Below are 24539 nucleotides of genomic sequence, written 5' to 3' on the forward strand. Positions count from 1 at the left end.
AGTTGAATTAGTTATTTGTTGAATAATTTTCTGCATAAAGAAGAAAATCATGGTATCTACCCTTAAGGATTATTAACGGAGAGAATCTTACATTATATTCAAGCAGGAAAAATTATACTAATTTTATAGTTAAAGAACTCTATGGAGAGAACTTTCTTCTAAATTGCCTATTCATCTGGTCATGGCAGAGGTTTATGTATTCTCATCTTTGTGCTATATACTATATTAAATAGAATTTAAGATGCTATAATGAAAATAATACCTCCTTCCAAGGGGCTTACAATTTGGCCCTTTACGAAATAATGAACACCAATGAAGATATTGGGCAGGGAGAAAAGTTAAGTAAATCTGGGTAAGAGCTTCTCTAAAGCTCTAGTGCTTTCCAGAATGAGGTGCTCCTGACACAGTCAGAAGAACCATTGAGAATACCTGTCATGGTGAGTCACTATCATGTGGCAGGAGATCTGAATTACTGACTTTTGTTTTTTCGAGACAGGGTTTCTCGGTATACCCCTGGCTGTCCTGGAACTCACTCTGTAGACCAGAACTCAGAACTCAGAAATCCGCCTGCCTCTGCCTCCCAAGTGCTGTAATTAAAGGCATGTGCCACCACTGCCTGGTAAATTACTGACTTTTTAAAGGTATGAAAGAGGTAGGAGAGTTCTTAGAAACAAGACTAATATTGATAACCAGAGTTCAAAGCAAGGCATACTATGCCTTCAAATATATTTGATAAAGTAGGTCATGTTACCTGTCAGATCTGCCTATAAAACATCCCTCGGAAGCTTTTCTCCATTGAGAAGTCTTGCCTTCTGTTGTACTATTTAATTTAGTCTTTTTAGTTTGTCCCTGCACATTGAAATTATCCACCTCCATTCAGGTCTCGATATCTCATATTAAGAGACTCTGTAATTGATCATGACTCTGTAATTGGCCTCTGAGATTACATTAGTGCTCTGTTAACTGTTTTCACATCTGTAATTCCCTCGGAGCCTTTAAGTAAGAGGTGATTCTACTATAAGACACAGTTTCATTTATTTTCAGAAGCCAGCAAATTTTTCATATAAAAGGGTATTTTTTAAATGTCAATACAAAGAAATAATAAAATTAAGTGTAGGCAGGAAATGATGAGGGATACTAACAAAAAAAATTTGGTAAATGCAGAAAGTTTTAGAGATTCATTGAGTACTATGATGTGAGTAGAGTATACACAAAATAAAGTAAGAGTGTCCCTAAGCTTAGGGAATAAAAAATGTAGTCATAGCTTGGGGTCGGCTTATATAATTTGATTTTATGAGCACTGGAGAAGACTGTGAGTCTCGAGGTCACAACAGGGACCAATGGGTTATAGAAAGAATGGGGGAACTACCTGGTTTCTGGGAGACAGCTAATGAGTCTATGATCTAACAGAGATGAGGGGCATTATCTGGACAATGAAGACGATAATGGCTATGACAACCTTTTTTAATTATTTAATTTTACTTTTTAACTTATTTACTTTACATTCTACTCACTGTAGAATGGCCACCCTCCTGGACACCCTCTCCCTTCTGGCCACCATCCTTCCCCCATTCTCCGTGGAGCGGGTGGTCCCCACCAAGGTATCCCTACAACCCCTGCACTTCATGTCTCTGCAAGGCTAGGCACTTCCTCTCGCACTAAGGCCAGACAAGGTAGCCTAACTAAAATAACATATCCCACGGACAGGCAGCAGCATCTGGGGTAGCCCCTTTCCAGTTGTTTGGGACCCACATGAAGACCAAGCTGCACATTTGCCACTTATGTACAAAGAGGCAGAAGTCCTGCCTGTGTATGTTCTTTGGTTGTTGGTTCAGTCTCTGAGAACCCCAGGGATCCAGGTTAGTTGAGTCTGTTGTTCTTCCTATGTATATTTCCTATCCCCTTTAGGGCCACAATCCTTCCTCCTATTCCTATAAGAGTCCCCAAGCTCCATCCACTGTTTAGCTGTGGATGTCTGTGTCTGTCTGAGTCAGCTGCTGGATGGAGCCTCTCAAAAGACAACATGTTCCTGTCTGCAAGCATAACAGAATGTCATTAATAGTGTCAGGGATTGGTGCTTGCCCACGGAATAGGTCTCAAGTTGGCCTGTTGTTGGTTGGCCATTCCCTCAGTCTCTGCTTCCTCCCCCATGCTTGCATTACTTATAGACAGGACAAATATTAGGTTGAGAGTTTTGTGGGTGGGTTGATGTCCTTATTGCTCCATTGGGGTTCCTGACTGGTTACAGGAGGTAGCCTCTTCAAGTTCCATATCACCAATATAGTGACTTACATCCAAGGTCACCCCCATTGATTCTTGGGACAATCTTGACAGTACAAATTACATAAATTTATGGCAAGGTAAAACATAAAATGGCAAAAGTAAGTGGAGTACATACAACAAAGAAAAAGTTTTAAACAAGTGACAAAAGTAGGTTGTAGAAGCAAGAGAAGCTAATGGTGGAAGGTGAAAGTAGAGGTATTCATTCTGTGTTTAGATGAATGAGGACAAAATCTTGGAAACTTCAAAGTCAAAGCAGAATTGGCAACCAAGGACTCATTAATATCTTGGGCTAATAATTAAAAGTATAAAGGTTGTAAGGTGGCAATACAACACTTGGAGTGATTCTGAACTGCTTTCCTCAAGATGTACCTGATGAAAAAAGCAAGAGAGAAATGGGTACTGGAAGAATTATTGTTTCAAGAAAAGATGTAAGTAATTTAAATTAAATTAATGTAAGCAATTTTAATTAAAGGTGGCCAGTCACTTGTAAAATGGTTATAAAAATTTAAGAATGTCATGTCCATGTCATTTGCTGAAAGTTTGTAAAAGAATACAAATGTAAAAACATACTGGTTACTAAATGCAGGAGAAAATACAAAAACAATGGGGAATTTGAAAGATACAGCAAAGTATGAGGTTCTCAATAAAATGTTACCCTGAGCAAACAGAAACATGAGCAGCATCTTCAAGAATATGTGGACTGGTAATAAACAGAGTGCATTAAGATAGTCGAAACTGTTTGTGAAAACACAGTTATGTAAAGGAGAAATAATCACTGAGTAGCAGTCATAATTGCCTAAGATGGGAAAGGTCCCCAGTTACAAACCAAAACTCTTTTATATGTGTCAATATTGTCTAAGAATGCTGAAATCAAGTGATCAAACTTATCTAGCATCATGAACTCCAAGGTTACACAGTCTTTATTTTGTTTCTCAATTAGTATACCAGGAGGGACAGAGCGACCTTCTCTCAGAATCAACTTAAATAATAGTACTACTTTGTTCTCCAGTGATCTGATGTTAATCTCTGATCTACTTATTGATGTTTCATTGGAAACTCTTCAATCTCTTTTACTAATGGCTAACATATCCATTACTTAGCACCATAGTTGTTCGTGAGGGGCACATAATCAATATAATAACAATACTTAGTACCAATCAGTTTGAATGTTTATTCTCAGGCTACCTCTTACCTCTCCACTGTTCCTTATGATGAAAATATATACAGTTTCTAACTAAAATTATTATAGAATGAAAGCCTTTCAAATACCATTTATTACTTTTATAAATGCTTTTTAAAGTATACTTAAATCCCACCAGGTGATAGATTGTCAAACAGTGAACTTGTATATAGTAAGCCATATCTGGCTCAGAACATTCAAATTTGGAATAAACAGAAGTGGAAAAATAAAATAGATCAAACTTTTACAAGAAGGACTTTTCCTAGGTGAGAGAAAGCTTTATCTTTCTATGCAGATTGTTTTGTGTTTTCCTAAACATCTGTTGCCGTCTGGGGTTTCTGTAGAACAGAAGGCTCATCAATGATGTGGCGGAGTGAGACTCTGAATATTTAAATCAGTCAAAGGAACAAACTGCAGGATTGTATGTTCTATAAATTTATTTTTACATCAACTTTTTTTTTCTTCTGGGGGTTGCTATTGACAAAGGGAATGGTTTGGGGAGTTGAAAAAATGCACATATACTCTTACATAATACCACTCTGAATCTTCCCTTGGGGAGATAGTTAAATTTGCTTCCAAACATTGTCAAAAAGTCTCTGAGTTATCAATTATTGAAAGTTACCGCTATTATACTCCTATTTGTATTCTTCATATGAATAATTTAATCTGTAATTAGCTTCTGTGTCACTTTTGCTGCCACCTATCTCACATATGACCTTTGCTACCACATCAATCAACCCACCTCTCCAAAAAGTAATGTCAGCAGACATCCGCACCTGTTACTACCAACAGATGGACAACTAAAGAGATGACACAGAGTGCAATGATGTAAAAGTTGCAAGTCTATGGGCTCCTTTTAGATCAATGAAAATAACATGTCACACCATTTGTTTTGCTGGGCATTCTTATCAATATTCATACAAGTAGTTTTTAGTGTCCATGAATGTGTTTGCTGTTAAAATGAAGAAAAGCATCCATTTGAAAGCATCCATTAATCATTTATCACCTGTGCCTCTAGGGTCCTGCAAATTTATCTTACCAAATCATTCCACTAATGTCATGAAAACCTCTAGCTTCATTATCTAATCTTATCTGTCTTTATTTACCAACACAATAATTTTTTTTTAAAAAAATCAATCTTAGTTAAAAATTTTATCAATATTTTGTTGAGAATCTAAGAAGATAATCCACTATTATTTTACCATATAATAGAAAATATTTTACATTCTATAAATTTTGTATTTGATCAGAGATTCTGTTAGTAGGAATTTGCAGGGTAAGTCAGCATCTATATTAGCATAGCCATTATGAAAAACAATATGAAGATTCATTTTAAAAATAAAAAATAGAGCAAAGCATGGTGGCTAACACCAATAATGCAAGCACTTATTGGTAGGGGCAGGGGAACTGTCAAGAGTGGTGGGCTACATAGTAACCTATGGAACATCCTGTTCTATAAAATAATACATAAATAAATGATAAATAAATAAACAAACAAACAATATGAATCCAGAAGTCTCACTACTGAGTACATATATAAGGGAAACAGAATAATTATATGAAAGAGACTTCTGCACTCTCATGGTTACTGTAGCACTATTCACAGCAGGAAGAAATATAATTGAGATATGTGTCCATCAACAGAACAATTGGTTTGGTTTTGGCTCTAGTGGCCTTCATAATCAGTAGAATGTTTTACAGCCACAAAAGGTATGAAATACTATTAAATGGATATTTAATTAAGTGAAATAAATGAACAATAAAAAGGTAAATACTACATAATCTTACTCATACATAGAATCTAAAATATTTTATTTCATAGGAGGTGATTGTCCGAGGTCAAAAAGAATGAGGAAAGGATGGATAGGAGAAATTTTGAACAAGTACTAAAGTACCCTTAAAGCTGACATGTAAATTCTGTTGTTTTGTTATACCATAGGGTGATAAAAATTGAGAGGACTAAGCCAGAAAGACTCCATGATAGGCTCCAAACTAGCCGTTCAAAGATTTGGACCTAAGTTTCTGTTTCACAGAACTAGAGAAGTCTGGGCAATCGGGAGCTGCTTTGCCATGTGGCCTGAGGCAAAAAAACAGACAGTGAGGATGAGTCAGAAACAGTTTCTAGGTTCCCCCTGGAAAGTCCCTGGAGCCCTAGCCAATCCCAGAAACACTCATACTCTTGGAGATAGAGCCAACCAATCAGGATAAAGGTCACCTACTCCTCCCTGGGATTTCCTTAATCTACTTTTAAAATGAGCCTTCAAAGTTCATTTCTTGGTCTCCATCTTGGTAAATGATAGACCCCTGCATGCTGGATTTTTACAGAATAAGTGCTCTTTGCTTTTGTATAGTATTTGAGTATAGGTATCATTCTTCAACGAATGACAGACTCTTACAAGATGATGTTGAGACCAATGGAGCTTAGGGGTTTGTAGCCCCTTAGGATGAACAACAACATGAACTAACTAGTACCCTCAGAGCTCCCAGGGTCTCAACCACCAACCAAGGACTGCACATAGAGGGGTCTGATTGTTCAAGCAGCATGTGTATGGTAGAGGATTGCAAAATCGATCATCAGTGGGAGGAGAGGACCTTGGCCCTGTGAAGGTTCTATGCCCCAGTGTAGGGGAATGCCGGGGCCAGAAAATGGGAGAGGGCGTGGTGTCAGGCATGGGGAGGGGGGAGGCAACAGGGGTTTGTTTTTGTTTGTTTTTTTGTTTTTTGGAGGGGAAACTGGGAAAGGAGAAATTCGCATGTAAATTAAGAAAATATCTAAAATTAAAAAAAAATTAAAAAAAAAAAAGATGATGATGATGATGAAGTACTGTATAATTCTCAAAGCTAAAAATATAGGACTCTGAAAGGTTGCATAAGAATATAATAATTGTGTGAGGAAATAGACACATCTACCTTGTTTTGAATATTATAGAATATGTACATGTATCAAGACATCACATAGTGTCCCATAAATACAAACCATTTTAAATTCAAAAATTTTAAATGAATTATCAATTCTTAATCCTGACTTCTTACAACCTTTGGATTCCCAAATAGTTTCAATTTTCATGTAAGGATAGTAATGGTATTTGTTAAGATGAGTCCATTGTACATAAGCCAGTGTCCAAGAAGCCATGAATAAAAGTCAAGATTTTAATATTTACTTTTCTGAGAAGTTTATGCATGTGTATAATGTATTTTGATAACATGTAACTTCCATTTCCCCCAAAAGCTCCTCTCAGACTCATATACCATACTCCCTCCCAACTTAATATCCTTACTTTTTAAAATTGAGTCCAGTTTATAAGACATTCAAGGATGTACATCCATTCACTGGTGCATGAGCAAGCTACCAGAGGACCCATTAGTTGGATACTATTGATTCCCACTCCTCTAGAAAGCAACCACTGCAATTGCTCCTTTGTTGAGGTAGATATTTAGGAACTTTGATTGGCTTGATCTTTTCTGTGTCTCATGTCAAGAAAAACAGTCACTATGAGTTTAACATCTTATGGAGCTATTTACCTTGTGGGCTAGAATAACAATACACCTGGCAAAATATGCCCATGAGAGCAATAGTGGCATGACTATTGTGAAAGTAACCAATTGTTTTCTAATTGGATTTAAGGAATGCTCTATCAGACAGAACTCACACCTGGCAACATAAGTTGAATCAAAAACCTATGATACTAACATTGCAAGTACCTACACACGCAGGGAGAGAGAGAGAGAGGGAAGGAGAGGGGGAGAAGGAGAGGGAGATAAAGGGGGAGAGTGAGGGAGAGGGAGGATGGAGGAGAGGGAGAGGGACACGAGATGGAAATAGACAGAAGACAGAGACAAAGACAAACATAGAGACAGAGAGACAGGAATACTCTGACAGAGGAAGAATAAAATAAATCTTTTTTTTTAAACTGACAATGTCTTCCTCAGAAATCAACTATGACTGCCAACTTAGTTAAGAGTGGTAGCTCATTAGCCCTTCCTCCTTCATGCAAGAATGTTTCCTCACTTGATTTTGTGCAGAAAACCACAGCTACTATGATTCATCAGTACTGAAGTTCTGTCACATCATGAAGATACTATTTTGCTCAGTTTCTTCCAATTTCTGGTTGTTATTATCTTTCTTTGATGGTCTCTAAGCATTGGCAAGAGGTTGGGAATGATAAAGTTGTTTCAGTCAGAGCTGAACACTCCACTAACAATTATAGTCTGTAACTTTTTCAGCTTTGAGTTTCTGTGTTAACTACTGGCCACTATACAAAAATTCTGAAGAGATCTGAGGGCTGTATTGATTTATGGACATAGAGATATGAAGATATGAATCAGGCTAGTTTGATACTATGCCCATATCCCATATCTTCAATAATAGTAGTGGGCTCTTGATCATGTTTGCTGTACTAAACATGAGTTTTCTCCTAAAAAAAAAAAAAAAAAAAAAAAAAAAAAAAAAAAAAAAAAAAAAAAAAACTTGTGAGTGTGTTCTCACATGAAAATCCACAGAATCAACCAAGTTTTGCCAATAGAGGGTCTCAAAAACTGAATCATCAACCAAAGACCTGCTTGGGACAGACCTAGGACTTCTGCATATATGTTACAGTTGTGTCACTTGATTGTCTTGTGGTACTCCCAACAGTGGAAGCAAGAGCTGTCTCTGACTCTGTTGCCTGCCTTTGGGCCCATTTCTCCATAGTGGGTTGCCTTGTCTAGCTTTAATAGAAGAGGGGGTATATATTCTTACTGCAACTTGACATGGCTAATCAACAACTGTTTAGATGACTGGACATTTTCTGAAAAAAACTGGAAAATGAGTATATGTTGGGGGAGGAGAGAAGAGGGACTGGGAGGAGAAGAAGGAAGATAAATTGTGGTCAAGATGTAAAACAAATAAAATTAAAGAACAAAATGAGTATCTTCTCTGGTAGGCTAATCAAGCTCCCACTGATGGCTCCATAACCATGAGTATATATGTAACCCAAATTGGATGACTGAAATAAATAAAATAATGAAATAAATAAAAAGTGGATTTTGTTATAAACAAAAAACATTAAAAATTGAAAATTTAGTTCTGTACCCCACTTATTTGGGTTATTTGGTTTGTTGATGACTAATTTCTTGAGTTCTCTATATCTCTGGATAGTACTCCTCTATCAGACGTAGGGTTAGTGAAAACCTTTTCCCATTCTAGAGGCTGCAGTTTTGACCTATTGAGTTATCCTTTTCCTTACAAAAGCTTTTCAGTCTTATAGGGTTCCATTTATTAATTTTGATTTTTGTGCCTCAGCTATTGGTGTTCTATTCAGGAAGTTGTTCACTGTGTAAATGTGTTCAAGGCAGTTCCCCTATTAGATTTAGTGTGTCTGGTTTTATGTTGAGTTCTTTGATCCATGTGGACTTGAGTTTTGAATATGAATTCTCAACAGAAAAATCTCTAACACTCAAGAAACACTTAAAGAAATGTTCAACATCCTTAGTCATCAGGGAAATGCAAATCGAAATGACTCAGAGATTCCATTTTATACCCATCAGAATGGCAAATATTAAAACCTCAAGTGATATCACTTGATGCTGAGATTGTGGAGCAAGAAGAACACTCCTCCATTGCTGGTAGGATGGCAAACTTGTATAATCACTTTGGAAATCAATTTGGAAGTTTCTTAGAAAATTGGGACTACTTCAACCTCAAGACTCAGTTATATCATTCCTGGACATATACCCAAAAGATGATTCCCCCATACCATAAGGACACTTGTTCAGTTAAGTTCATAACAGTTTTATTTGTAATAGCTAGAAACTGGAAGTAACCTAGAAGTATTTCAATTGAATGAATAAAGAAAATGTGGTACATTGACACAATGGAAAACTACCTGGATATTAAAAAGAAATACATCATGAAATGTGCAGGCAAATGTTGGGCTGTGAAAAGTAGTCTGTGTTCTAGGTTGATCAAGGCTTACTTCGTGTGACTCAGTAGAAAATTCTACAAGGGGTGCAACAGTTAAGAAATGCTTCCCAGACATGGCTGACTCCATGAATCATCCAACTCCATTATCCTGCGCTATCTATCATGTAGATAATGCCCCAAGCTCCCAGCATTCTAGCTGGACTCCACTCCCAGTAACTGACCACAGCCAGGTATGACCCGCCCCACAGACAGGTAACCCAGCCCACCATATAAGGAGAGGTTTGCCCACTCCCCTCTCTCTTTTTTCTCTCTCCCTTCTCTCTTAACCTCTTACTCTTGTCTTAACTCTCCCTTCTCCCACTCTCCACATGGCCATGGCAGGCCTCTACTTTCCTATCTTCTCTCTCTCCTTCTTAAGAAGTAAAACATCTTAGGACCATGCATTGCCTCCTTTCAACTAGATGCACTGTGTTGGCCCAGCATTTGCAGTGAAACCCAGCGCCAATGACTCGCCTACCCTTTGCTAGCACAGGAACAACTGAGATTTTCTTCCCCACCCCCTTTTCTCCTTTTGTTCTTAGCCCCTCCACAGCACCCAGTGTCGCCTGCAATGTCTGGAGAGCTAGAATCTGATCCTTGGCCTCTGTGAAGCCCAGGAACCCCTGCAGCTGCCCCCCTCTACTCCCAGAGGACTGGGATCCAGACATCCACCTGGTGGAGTGGGGCATACTGGACCTCTGACAGGATGTGGGTCATTCTTCCCTCCTGCTTTATTCCCCAGTCACCAGTGCCCCAGCAGCAGGGGCAAGCACACCGCCCTATTCTCCACCTGTGGTGCAGGTGCCCATGCTGGGTGCATGGTAGCTGATGATCAACAGGCAAATGGATAGAACTAGAAAATATATTCCTATGGGAAAGATACACATGGTATGTACTCACTTTCAAGTAGACATTAATCAAAAAGTACAGGATAATCATACTACAATTCACAGAACCATAGAATCTAAATAACAGGGAGGTCCCATGCGAGGATGCTGGAATCTTACTCAGAAGCAGATGTAAAATCGACATCAGAGGTTGATGGAGAAAGAGAAGTGAGTGTAAGGCGAGGTGCAGAAGAGAACTTGGGTGAGTATCAGGCATGGGGAGGGCTGGGGTTTGGGGAGAGGGCTGGGAGAAATCTGTAGGCAAACATCTCTGAGACAAACAAGAGACTTGGGACAGGGGCTGCTCCTGGAGTCTATGGGGGTAACCTTAGCTGAGAATCTTAGTGGCTGAGGATATGGAGGCTAAAGTGGCCACCTCCCGTAGCCAAGAAAGATTTCCAGTGGGGAGTCAAGGGGACCAACTCATGCACAAAGCCTTCAGCCAAAAATTTATCCTGCCTACAAAATGTACAGGGATAAAGATGAAACATATTGAGGGAATAGACAACCAATGACTGGCCCAATAGAGACCCACCCAATGGGCGGGAGCCAACCCTGACACTATTAATGATATTCTGCTATGTTTGAAGATAGGAGCCTAGCCTAACTGTTTTCTGAGAGGCACTATTCAGCTGCTGATGGAAACAGATGCAGAGACACACAGCTAACCACTAGGCAAAGCGCAGGGAGACTTGTGGAAGAGTAGGGAAAAGAACTACACAAGTAGACCCACAAAGTCAACTAACCTGGGCCCATGGGGGTTAACAGACATGAAACCACCAACCAAAGAGCATATATGTGCTGGACCTAGGCCACCTACATATTTGTAGGAGACATACAGCTTCATCTTCATGTGGGTCCCCTACAATTGGGGCTATCTCTAAAGCTATTGCCTGCCTTTGGAAGCCCTTCCCCTAGATGGCCTGCATTGTCTGTTCTCAGGGGGAGAGGATATATTTCATCCTGCTGCTATTTGATGTGCTAGGGTGGGTTTGTACCCATGGGGCTTCCCTCTTTTCAAGAAAAGGAAGGGATAATGCAGGGAGGTATATATGAGGATGTGACTAGGAAGAGAAGAGAGAAGAGCTATGATTAGAACGGAAAATAAGTAAATAAAAAGAAATAAGGAAAGAAAGGAAAATTTCCCCTCCCCCAAATATGAACATTTATTATATGTGTGTGTATGTATACTTATTTACACATGTATTTATACAGATTTATACTTATATTGAACATATATGATAGGGTAATACTGCAAAAACAAGAAAAATTTTCTATAAATTAACCATATTCTGCAATTCTGAATAACTGCAAAACCTGAATATGAAGCAACTTTACTTTCCTAGGTATATTGTGACTTAGAAGTCTTCTCCTTTCCACTGGGTACTAGACTTCCTTAAGAACAACACAGTTTGGTTTTTAAGTTTTTCAATTTAGTTTGGTTTGCAAGACTTCCATTCTTTCATTTAAAAAGCTGAAATGTTATCACCTCTTTTTGTATTATTCCTTGCCCTCCTTTCCTATACAAACCCTTCTCTGCAAAGACCTATCTGGGTTGGAAACAAACTTTCTCCTTCAGATGATTTCTATAGTTAAGCCAGCTGCTCTCACTTAGTTTACTGAGGCTAAGTTCATAGTCTCATTGAGAACAAGCAGAGACACTAAAAGTTATTATTCATCCAGAGACAAATTTTAATCAGTTTCCCAGATGCTGCTATACCCCTAAAAACTCAAACATGCATGCTTACTCACTCTCACTAAGGAGGTTATACTATTTTTTTTCCTAAAGGGCTCATATTATTATCTCCCACACTGATCCTCTGAAAGATCCCAAACTCTAGTCAATTACATGTGGCCTGTAATGCTATGCAGGATCCACCCTCCCTCTACTTCAGAGAAGGGGAACTCTAGAGAGCTTTCTGGTTCCTCCGCTCTGACTTAGCATCTCACGATGCTGCCTCTCTCTACCACTTCTATGATATCAGGTAGCAAACTGCTAACTAGCAGCCTAACCAAATGGTAGCATGTTGCTGGCTAGTTGTATGTCAACTTGACACTTACTATAGTTATCTGACAGATTGGAACCTCTGTTGAGCAGATACCTCCATAAGCTCCACCTGTAAGGCATTTTCTTGATAAGTGATTGACAGGAGAATGTCCAGCTTATTGGGGGTTTTGCTATCCCTGCACTGGTGGTCCTGGCTTCTATATGAAACCATTAGGAGCAAGTCAGAAAACAGAACTCTTCTGTGGCCTCCATATCAGCTCCTGCATTCAGGTTCCTGCCCTGTTTGAGTTTCTGTCCTGACTTTCCTCAGTGATGGGATTTTTTTTTCCCTATAGGTTATATTTTTATTTTAGATATTCTTTATTTACATGTAAATTTCTCCTTTCCCAGTTTCCCCTCAAAAAACAAACAAAAACAACAAGAACAAACCCCTGTTGCCTCCCCCCTCCCCATGGCTACCACCCCACCCTTTCCCATTTATTGGCCCTGGCATTCCCCTACACTGGGGCACAGAACCTTCACAGGGCCGAGGTCTTCTCCTCCTACTGATGATCGAATTTGCAATCCTCTACTATACACATGTTGCCAGAACAATCAGACCCACCATGTGCAGTCCTTGGTTGGTGGTTGAGACCCTGGGAGCTCTGAGGATACTAGTTAGTTCATATTGTTGTTAGTCCTAAGGGGCTGCAAACCCCTCAGCTCCATAGGTCCTTTCTCTAACTCCTTCATTGGGGACTGTGTACTCAGTTCAATGGATGGCTGTGAGCCTCTACATCTGTATTAGTCAGGTGCTGTCAGAGCCTCTCAGGAGATAGCTATATTTAGGCTGGCTTGCCCTTCCTTCAGGTTCTACTCCATAGTTAATCTCTGCAACTCCTTCTGTGGGTATTTGGTTCCCCTTTTTAAGAAGGAATGAAATGTCCACCTTTTGGTCTTCCTTCTTCTTGAGTTTCTTGTGGTTTGTGGGTTGTTCTTCCTGTATTCCAAATTTCTGGGCTAATAACCACTTACCAGAGAGTGTATACCATGTGTGTTCTTTTGTGATTGGGTTACCTCACTCAGGATGATATTCTCCAGATCCATCCATTTCCCTAAGAATTTCATAAATTCATTGTTTTTAATAGCTGAGTAGTACTCCATTGTGTAGATGTACCACAATTTCTGTATCCACTCCTCTGTTGAGGGACATCTGGGTTGTTTCCAGTTTCTGGCTATTATAAGTAAGGCTGCTATGAACATGTTGGAGCATGTGTCCTTATTACATATTGGAGCATCTTTTGGGTATATACCCAGGAGTGGTATAGCTGGGTCCTCCGGTAGAACTATGTCCAATTTCCGGAGGAACCGCCAAACTTATTTCCAGAGTGGTTGTAGTGATGGGATTTTTACCTGGAATTGTAATCCAAAATAATCCCTTTCTTCCCCAAGTGGCAAGAAAGAAACTGTGTTTAAACACAAGAAAACATTGAAAATTTTTCTCAAAACCCAAGCATTTTGTTAGCATTAGTATTATCAAGAGTAATATACACTAAGTAATATAAGTATCTTAGTAATATGCACTAAGAAACAAGATAACAATGACCTTTAAACAAATATAAATATTCTGAAATACATATATTTAGGACCACATTCAGATGGAAACCATAAGTTAAAGTGAACAAATTTAATACATTTTAGTATCTTTTAAAATCACAAAGTACATTTTTTAAGAATTAGCACAAAATGGAATTTGTGTAATTTCTTAGATATTTTCTTTATATTTCAAATTATATGTCCTTTTCTGGTTTCTCTTCCAAAAAAAAAAAAACTGTTTCCTCCCTCCTTTTCCCCTCCCCCTGCTCACCAACCCACCCTCTCCAGCTTCCTGCCCCTGGCATTCCCCTACACTGGGGCATAGAACTTCAGAAGACCAAGGGCTTCTCCTCCCATTGATGACTGACTAGGGCATCCTCTGCTACATATGCAGCTGGAGACATGAGTCCCTCCATGTGTACTCTTTGATTGGTGGTTTAGTCCCTGGGAGCTCTGAGGGTACTAGTTAGTTCATATTGCTGCTCTTCCTAAGGGGTTGTAAACCCTTCAGCTCCTTATGTCCTTTCTCTAGCTCCTTTATTGGGGACCCTGTACTTAGTCCAATGGATGGCTGTGAGTCTCTACTTCTGTATTAGTCAGGCACTGTCTAAGCCTCTCAGGAAACAGCTCTATCAGACTCCTGTCAGCCAGCACTTTCTGGCATCCACAATAGGGTCTGGGTTTGGTGATTGAATATGGGAAGGATCCCCGGCTGAGCAGCCTCTGGATTGTCCTTCTTTTACTCTCTGCTCCATAGTTTGTCTCTGCAACTCCTTCCATGGGTATTTTGTTCCCCCTTCTAAGAAGGAATGAAGTATATCCACACTTTGGTCTTCCTTCTTGAGTTTCTTGTGGTCTGTGAATTGTATTTTAGGTATTCCGAGCTTCTGGGCTAATATCCACTTACCAGTGAGTGCATATCATGTGTGTTCTTTTGGACTGGGTTACCTCACTCAGGAAGATATTTTCTAGTTCCATCCTTTTGCCTGTGAATTTCATGAAGTCATTGTTTTTAATAGCTGAGTAGTACTCCATTGTGTAAAGGTACCACATTTTCTGTATCCATTCCTCTGTTGAGGGACATCTGGGTTGTTTCCAGTTTCTGGCTATTATAAATAAAGCTGCTAAGAACATAGCGGAGCATGTGTCCTTATTACATATTGGAGCATCTTCTGGATATATGCCCAGGAGTAGTATAGCTGGATCCTCTGGTAGTACTAATGTCCAATTTCCTGACGAAGCGCCAAACTGATTTCCAGAGTGGTTGCCCCAGCTTGCAATCCCACCAGCAATGAAAGAGTGTTCTTCTTTCTCCACAACCTCTCTAGCATCTGCTGTCACCTGAGTTTTTGATCTTAGACATTCTGACTGGTGTGAGGTTGAATCTCGGGGTTTTGATTTGCATTTCCCTGATGACTAAGGATGTTGAACATTTCTTTAGGTGCTTCTCTGCCATTCGGTATTCCTCAACTGAGAATTCTTTATTTAGCAATGTACCCCATTTTTAATAGGGTCATTTGTTTCTCTGGAGTCTAACTTCTTGAGTTCTGTGTATATATTGGATATTAGCAGATATAGGATTGGTAAAGATCTTTTCCCAATCTGTTGGTTGCCGTTTTGTCCTATTAACAGTGTTCTTTGCCTTATAGAAGCTTTGTAATTTTATGAGGTCCCATATGTCAATTCTTGATCTTAGAACATAAGCTATTGGTATTCTGTTCAGGACATTTTCCCCTGTGCCCACATGCTCAAGACTTTTCCCCACTTTCTTTTCTACTAGTTTTAGTGTATCTGGTTTTATGTGGAGGTATTTGATCCACTTGGACTTGAGCTTTGTACAAAGAAATAAGAATGGATTGATTTGCATTCTTCTACATGCTAACTGCCAGTTGAGCCAGCACCATTTATTGAAAATGCTGTCTTTTTTTCATTGGATGGTTTTACCTCCTTTGTCAAAGAGCACAGGGTCCCCAATGAAGGAGCTAGAGAAAGGACTCAAGAAGCTGAAGGGTTTACAGCCCCTTAGGAAGAGCAGCAATAAGAACTAACTAGTACCCTCAGAGCTCCCAGGGACTAAACCACCAACCAATGAGTACACATGGTGGGATTCATGGCTCCAGCTGCATATGTAGCAGAGGATGGCCAAGTCAGTCATCAATGGGAGGAGAGGCCCTAGGTCCTGTGAAGGTTCTATGCCCCAGTGTAGGGAAATGCCAGGGCCAGTAAGCAGGAGGGGGTGGGTTGGTGAGCAGGGGGAGGGGGGAGAAAACAGGCTTTTTTTTTTCCCAGAGGAGAAACCGGGAAAGGAGATATAATTTGAAATGTAAATAAAGAAAATATCTAATAAAATTTTTTTTAAAAAATAGAATTAGCAGAAAATGAAATTTGTGTAATTTTAAAACGATCCCTACAAAGCAGAGAAATAATGTCATTGCCTAGGCATTCCTATGAATTATTAATTTCCTCTTTATACTGTGAATTAACACATAAGATACAGCTTATCTTCAGAAATTTTGCATTTGTGCATTCCTTTATGAGCTAATTTGTGACACATATTAGGTCCTTTTCCTTTCTACTTCTCAGAAAAGATAATTGGCTATTATATGTATGTATTAAGATGAGTTTTTATTAAATCAGAACATTTATAAAGTTCACATTTCAATCCCATTAACAAAGAAATAGAAAGCTAATCTCAAATTATTTTATTAAAAAATCATGAAATGTTTTTTGTAAAAATGTACTTAAAACATTATTGTTAAATAGAACCAAAAATAGTATACTAAACTCTAATACATAGATAACCAATAAAATATATTTTATAAAATTCTAAACAAATATATACATGGTGCTGATATTGTATAACTGGCAATATGAATGACAGTGTGTATTATTTTAAAATAGTAATGTCTTCCATAAATGATTTTTGTTAGCATATACTTATTAAAGTGCTAATATTTCTTTTATGTATATTTCTATATAAAGATTCTTTATCTGGGATGTAGGGTAGAAAACATTTCAATTGAGGAAGTTCTTTTCTTGAGATAGGCAAAAACTCAGATGCCAGAATACTGAAGCTGACAAAGTCACATATACAGTTTTGATACCTGTGGGAAATAAGAGTAGAATCTCTTAAGGTCTTATTTCTGTATTTTTCAGTTACACTAGTAAAATGTGTGAGAGAAACAAGTTACTAATTCAGAAATTATTATAACCATGATGTCAAATTAAAATTAGAGACACTTAAGAGAGACCTTGAATTTGAGAGTGTAATGCATGCATGGGAGAATCTGGAGAGAATAAAGAGAAGGGGATGGGAGAAATGATGTAATCATATTATAATCTTAAAAATGAAATTCTAAGAAACTTAAATTAGAGACATTGAAGAACATGATCTTTGCAAAATGATGTGTGCCAAATGCACTTTAAGTTTCTGGTGCATCTAACGCACATACCTATCTATAAATGTAGAATATTTTATTTTATTACCTTTTCGAGAGTAATTTAGTCTTAATTTAGACATTACATGATTTTCCTTTAAAATATAGGGTGCAACAAACAATCGTCTTTTTCTGTAAATTCAGAGAGACAGAGCAGTTAAGACAGTACATTGAACGTGTCGAGTCTTTCTTGTGTGGGATTGTATGCTCACTTATAATGTTTTCCAAAAATAATCAGAAAACATGGTGGGAGTGCCTAAAGAACTCATAGCAAATATTTGGCACAGAATAAATATTTATTGAGCAAACAGAATAAGTTAGCAAATAAGTGAGCATACAATCCCACACATGTGCTGATGGGATTGCAACATACTGTCTTCAGAGAAGCAAGCAATCCCAGGATTTAGGGCCATATAACTGACAAATCTTACTTTTTTTCCAAAAGTGTTTTTTACACTATTTTAACACCAGTTTTATCTATATTTAATTTCCAAAAGTTTAGTGGCCAATTCAAGGGGTGAAAACGTACACACGGATGAATTCCAAAGGATCTATTTCAGGATAGGAACAGTTTCAAAGCAGAATTTTCAAAAAATATTTTTCAACACAGGCAAAATCCATTTTCACACTTGGAGATGGCAAATGAAAACACACTGATATCTCCTTCCTCTTTATAAATTCTATATATATAGTTTAGGAGATTTTCTTTTTTTTTTTTAAGGATGATTACATTGATAAGTTGCCAAAGACCAGAATTATGAGGGAAAACCTAAAACACATAAAAATGAAGAGGAATGCATTGGAGAGGGGAAAATAACCTGGTATATAAGAAAAGGGTCAGAAAGTGTCTCCAACAAAGGTCAAAGCAATTCCACACAGGCCTGGCTGGGGCAGAGAGCAAGAAGCCTGAGTAAACCTGAGAACATCAGCAAGCTAGCTAAGCTGCTTCAACCACCACAGCCTTGCCTTGTCAGCGGGATCTCAATGGTCCCCAATCGAACTGTTCAACTGTTGTTTCTTGAGATCCAAGGATAGTGTTGCAGTTGGCATATTAAATGAAGGAATAAACTGTTCTGTGTTTAAAACCTACGATGTTTGAACACTGTCACTCATGTCTACTGTAGTCAAATTTATTTGGCAGCCTTACCTTGTTGGTTTTTGTCTATCATACAATCAACCTATAGACCCACCTATGTATCTGTACGCGTGTGCATGGACAGTTGACTGCCGGCACTGGGATCCCAGAAGTCTTCCCAGCCGTAACCTTGCAATGCTCAACCATCAGAGACCTGCGGCACTCCGGAGGTATACTTTCTGATTTGCAATTGAAAAGATGCCCTTGGTTACCTTCCCTTCCGCCTGTCTTAAGTCATGTGTTCCCATGCTGTGAATATTACCTGGAGGTGCTCTCTGATTTTTTTTTTTCAGACAATGCTTAAATCCTGTGAACTTTCAGCAGAAATACCCATCACTATGCTGGTGTTCAGAATTAAGAGCAATATAAGGAAATTCATCTTCAGAGCAAGAGAAAAATCTGTCATAGTTGTAGGAGCACAAGCCCAGGGGCAAAACTCCCTGAGTAGCTAATCAGGGAGCCCCAGGCAAGACACAGAATGTCCCTCGACTCATTTCTGACTATAAAATTGGGGGAAATAATAACTCCCATTCCCTGGGGTTTCTGAGGATGCTTCAGTTAATACGTGTAAAGCTCCTAAAATAAACGCTGACAATGTTTAATGAATGACAGCTATTATTAGCTAAAATGAATTCCAATAAAAATAGCAGGAACTTTTTAAACAGGGTTTTACTCATTCTGTTCTGTTAGATCAAATGACCCCATTACCATTTTTCCTGTTTTCAATAATAAAGGGAGATTCCCACAATCCTTCAGCTCATCACCTAACCTGCATGCCATACCATCCAATAGGATTACAGACACAGTGAGAAAGCTCGACACTTCTGTGCTTCCATGGTAGTCTCTAAAGTAGAACAAAAAGACTTTTATTTTCCCCTGAAAATAGGCAACACTCTGGTTACCCATCACTAAATACAAAGTTATCTAAGATTCTCATCTATAAATTCTGAGATCCCATAAAACAGCAAAAGGACGGTGTCTAGCTGAGGCGGGGGAAGAATAGCGTGAGTAACATTTTCTTTGCTGGGTTGACCTACATCTCTTGCTATTGGTTGTGATTTCCAACTCCCAGCATCATTCTAAACAGGCTGAGTGACAGCATCATGGGCTTTTGGGAAACAAAGGGCAAGATGAGTTTTGTTCACTGTGAGGGCCTGTGCCTGTTGTCTGAGGCTGTGTAAGAGGATCTCCTCTGTTCTTCAGCATCCAACACTGTATAGCTTTGTCTGGATGCCTTCACTTTTAAAGGGATATCACTTTTGCAGCTGACAGGGAGTTGTACAAAAGTTAATGAAGTTACATAACTGATTTCCTGAAAAGCTGAAGACCTCAGTAGGGCAGCTTGGTCGAATAAACATGAAATCTCATCTCCTAGTGAATACTCATGCTCTCTAGACACATTCTTTTCTAAAACAATGAAAACTGTGAGTTTGGAGACTTTAAGACAATTTAGAATCCTTTCTGAATTCCTCCTACAAAATTGCTTTAGATTTACTTCCCCATCTAGATGGGGCAGGGGGAGAAACTATTGTCACTGATGCAAACAAAAGAATCCTAAAAGAAATAACAACAAATACAAAATGTGAAAAGACGTTTTGGGTCACTCTGCTCTTACACTGGCAGATTGGATCTAATGCTGCAGTTTGTTTCCAGGATTTCACTCAGTACTGGAACATTTTTAAGGATAAATGTTTTCCAAGTCATCCTGCCATACACTGAGCAGGATTCCATATACGTTTCTTTTCAGTAGTCTAAAGACAATAAGTATTTTCCTTCCAAGACTGTTACCATGTGCACAGCACAATGCCCCATCTTAGTTGGTTTTTCTGCATTCACTTTAGCCCTCATTGAAGGACCAATTCCATTCTGCATCTGGCTAACGGAAATAAATAAACCTCTTCTTGAAGATCTCAGCTTGAGTAATTCCCACTCACTTGGTACCGCCAGTGAGCTACCCTGAAAAACGTTGACTTTTAGCAAATACTCACTGAAAATTCTGTTAGATTTAACAGAAAATTATGTGAATGATCTTTATTTATATGTGTTTGTAATGAGGTGACACTTTTTACTCTGAAACAACAAATGATACCACAAAGTACTAATACTTCTATTAAGACACTTCCCCAAACTTCCAAGAGCTCTTGTCATGGGCTACTTGATAGTTCCACTCCACCTTGTAATAGCATGGGCTACACTGATTGTATTTCAGGAGGTAATCCCACAGCCAGCAATCAGGAGCAAGCAAACATAGTCTTCACCGAATTAAAACTAAAGTAAAACTCATGTTTTCTTTTAAAAAAATCCAATTTATGTAGAAGTTTAACTATCATTGTCTTATAATTTAGAATCTGATAAAATATCCATTAGCATCATAGCATATCCAGAGCAACAATTCAGAGATAGGAAGCATACTTATATCATGCAAACACAGGCACAATAGCTTTCGGAACTCATTTTGACTTGTAGAACTAAAGGGTTACAACCACACAACAATGCTCTGTGCTCTGGCCACTCGTCACTCCCAACAACCATCCACTCCATACTCCAGCCAAATCTCTGTCTCCATGAACTCTGGAGAGATTTAATAACCTACGTAAAAATCATACAATGTGTGCTTCATTTATGGCATTACTGTTGTTTGGTTTGTGTGACTAGCTTGTTTAACTTCATACAATGTCCCCATGTTTCATCCATGGGGAAAATGTGTCATAATGCCTTTTCTTTTGAGGCCTGACTATTAAAGATGTCATGTAATTGTATATTCCATATTTTAAATATCTATTCATTAGTAGGCACCTGTATTGTTCCCACAGTTCAGTTACAATGGGAATACTATAAATATAACATCTGTGGACAAATCTCTCTTCCAGACTCCTCCCTTAGTTCCTTTGAATCTACAAGAACAGAAGTTACTGTATTTTATGGTAATTGTTTGAATATTTTGAGGAAAGTTCATGCTATTTCTATTAATGACTTTCTCATTGATGCTGATTCCATTTCCTCACTATCATTTGTAACTGTGTGTGTGTGTTCGTGCATGTGCATGTGTATATGCAAACACATGCATGTGTGTGTGTGTGAGTGTGTGTGTTGATAATAGACATCTGAACAAGTAGAGATTGTATTGTGTTGCACAGCTGATCTGCATTTCCCTGATGATTGGTGCCATTGAGCAACTTTTATTTCTTTATTGACCACCTGTTTCTCTGCTTTTTGGTCACTTGTCCTTCTATTTTGGAGATGTGTCTAGTTTTTGCTCTTTTTGTTTGAAGTGCTTTATTGTGTTTCAATACTTCTCATAGCTCTTTATTATACCTTCATATCACATATAATGCTCAAATATTATCTTCTATTCCATTGATTATCTTTTGATTCTGTTGATAGTCTCAAGACTCATCAACAATAAGTAAAACACCATGTAATTATTTCTTAAAACACAACTGGCAATGGGATAGGTTCATTCCATACTTTTGCAGAAAAAAATTGCAATAATGTTCTTTGATTACTGATGGATTATTAATTGATGACTCTATTTGTACTTTATCAATCTTGAGGATCCTATTCTACTGGAAATTCTTGCGGATTGCTTGAATAGACAAGTGCTATCTTCCTAGGGTGCTGCCCAGGCTCTTCATCCTAAATTGCAGGTCATGCTCAATCTCAAGTCTATTAGCATACCATAAAATAAAACTCCCTAGCTATGATGCCAGAAAGAAGCCAGTAATAATCCTCTGATTCTGGAGACCCAGAGTCAATTGAACATGTTATCCTCTATTTCTCACGAAGGTCTGAGTATTCACAGCTTGAGGAAGGACTCAAAAGCAGTAGAGTTTTCCTGTAATAGGGTCCCATAGAAGGCAACATTTACATACCATCCTGGAAAGCTGAGGGTACAGGGGCTGCTGTTGGGGCAGGTGAACTCTCCTAGACTCTGTCACTATATACTAGAATAGTACTTTACAGAAGGAGAATTGGTTTCTTCTCACACACTGTAAGTTATCTAAGGTTCGGAAAAAGCCCCATGGTCTCTAACAAAGACTTGTTCTACATTATTGGTGGCCTTTTCTTTCTGGGGACTTTGATGTTGCTATTACTGTTTATTTGGGACCATGCTAGGTATCATGAATCCTGTGTGTAGATTAGTGACACAATACAAATCACAGACAAATACATACATACATACATACATAGAAAGATACATAGATATATAGATAGGTAAATAGGTACATAGATACATACGTACAAAGATAGATACATAGATACATTTAGACAGATAGATAGATAGATATATAGATGATAGATAGATAGATAGATAGATAGATAGATAGATAGATAGATAGATAGATAGATCATACGTTGGAATATATGTCCCTCCATTGGGAGACTGTTTGGAAAACAAAAGATGACATCCTGTTGGAGGAGGTGTGTCACTGGAAAGGTTTTGATATTCCACAAGCACACAGCATCCCAGTTGGTTCTCTTTCTTTCTCTCTTCCCTCTGGTTATTGTCTCAGGATATAAGCTTTCAACTACTGATCCAGCACTATTCCTGCCTACCTACTGCCATGATCCTAAGAATGATGGTAATGAACTTAGCCTCTGTTATTATAAGCCACAATACGCTCTTGTGCAATAAGGATCACCTGCTGGATTGATTCTGGGTCTCCAGAATTAGAGGATAATTGCTAACTTTTTACTGTCATCGTAGCTAGGAAGTTTTATTTTATGGTATGCTAAAATTTGAGATAGGGCATGACCTGTTCTTTAAAATGGAGAGTCTGGGCAGCACCCTATGAAGATAGAATTTGACTATTGAAGCAACCCACAAGAATTCCCAGCAGAATAGAATCCTCAAGATTGGTAAAGTACAAGTAGAGTCATCAATTAATAATCCATCTTTAATCAAAGAACATTATTAGAAGATTTTTTTTGAAAAGTATATTATGAACCTTATCCCAATGCCAGTGTGTTATAAAAAAACAATTACATGGTGTTTTACTTGTGGTTGATGAGTCTAGAGACCATCAACAGGATCAAAAGATAGTCAATGGAATAGAAGATAATATTTGAACATCATATGTAATATGATGGTAAAATGAAGACCTATGGGAAGTCTTGCACAACAATAAAGTACTTCAAGCAAAAGAAACAAAAACTAGACACATCTCCAAAATATGACAAGTGATCATAACATAATAATTTGCCTTTGTCATGGTGTTTTCATGACACTAGACAAGTAAATAAAAAAAAACACTGAAAGATTTCTGATATCCTTCCAGATTACATATCTCCTATCAATGTGTCTGGCATGCTGCCTATATATATGTATACATGTATGTACAGATAGATAGATAGATAGATAGATAGATAGATAGATAGATAGATAGATAGATAGAGATAGAGATGCATACATATAATATGCATAGGTATATATGGCTTCTCTTCCAATTAAATTATCAGTGGAAAAAAGGACAAAGTAGAACCACTATTATTCTACTCTACTCTAAACATCAGCTTTTCTCAGGCTGAGTTCCCAAAGTAGACCCCAGCAAGGGCCTGCAGGGATAGCCAGGACTTTGTCATGTTAAATATCCAAAGTTAAAGGAGCACATTGGAATTACCTAGAGAAATGAGCCTCTCAAAATGTTTACTCTAGGAAAAAAGGGGAAGGTAGTTATGCCCTGGCCTGCTGGGAGAGTTGCTAACAGGCACATATGTCTGCCTTGCTTTACTCCTGTCAGCCAGAAATAGACATTCAAGACCTGGATTTAAGCAGGTTTAGTTTAAAATAAAAGAAAAAATGGGGGGAAGTGAGTGGGAGAAGACGAACCACAGTGTAGGTACCTATATACCCAAGAAACTAGAAAAGGGAGGGGTAAACTTGCTGTACCAAGAAACCTCAAGATCTAGCAAATACAATGCAACCACTAGTATACACATGTGCATGTGCTGTGTACACACACACACACACATACACACACATACACACACACACATACACACATACACACACACACACACATACACACACACATACACATACACACATACACACACATACACATACACACACACACACATACACACACACAC

This window comes from Mastomys coucha, unplaced genomic scaffold, assembly GCF_008632895.1.
Source record: "Mastomys coucha isolate ucsf_1 unplaced genomic scaffold, UCSF_Mcou_1 pScaffold22, whole genome shotgun sequence".
Classification (NCBI taxonomy): Eukaryota; Metazoa; Chordata; class Mammalia; order Rodentia; family Muridae; genus Mastomys; species Mastomys coucha.